The sequence below is a fragment of the Arachis duranensis genome, chromosome 9 (assembly GCF_000817695.3).
Source record: "Arachis duranensis cultivar V14167 chromosome 9, aradu.V14167.gnm2.J7QH, whole genome shotgun sequence".
NCBI lineage: Eukaryota > Viridiplantae > Streptophyta > Magnoliopsida > Fabales > Fabaceae > Arachis > Arachis duranensis.
This window is the reverse complement of record NC_029780.3, coordinates 19,211,100-19,211,622: the sequence shown is the minus strand read 5'-3', so window position 1 is coordinate 19,211,622 and position 523 is coordinate 19,211,100.

Below are 523 nucleotides of genomic sequence, written 5' to 3'. Positions count from 1 at the left end.
AATGCTATGAATGTCAAGATGAACACCAAGAACACTTTGAAGATCATGATGAACATCAAGAACATAATTTTGAAAAATTTTTGATGCAAAGAAAACATGCAAGACACCAAACTTAGAAATCTTGAATGCATGGAAAATATGAATGCAAAAATGCACATGAAAAACAACAAAAGACACAAAACAAGAAATCATCAAGATCAAACAAGAGGACTTATCAAGAACAACTTGAAGATCATGAAGAACACTATGAATGCATGAGATTTTCGAAAAGAATGCAAGAAAAATTTTAAAAGCATGCAATTGACACCAAACTTAAAGATTAATACAAGACTCAAACAAGAAACACAAAATATTTTTGATTTTTATGATTTTCTAATTTTTTTGTATTTTTATTATATTTTTTTTTGAAAATATACTTTAGAAAAACGAAAATAATAATAAAAAAATATTTTTGAAAGATTTTTGAAAACTTTTTACAAAGAAAATTACCTAATTTGAGCAACAAGATGAACCGTCAGTTGTC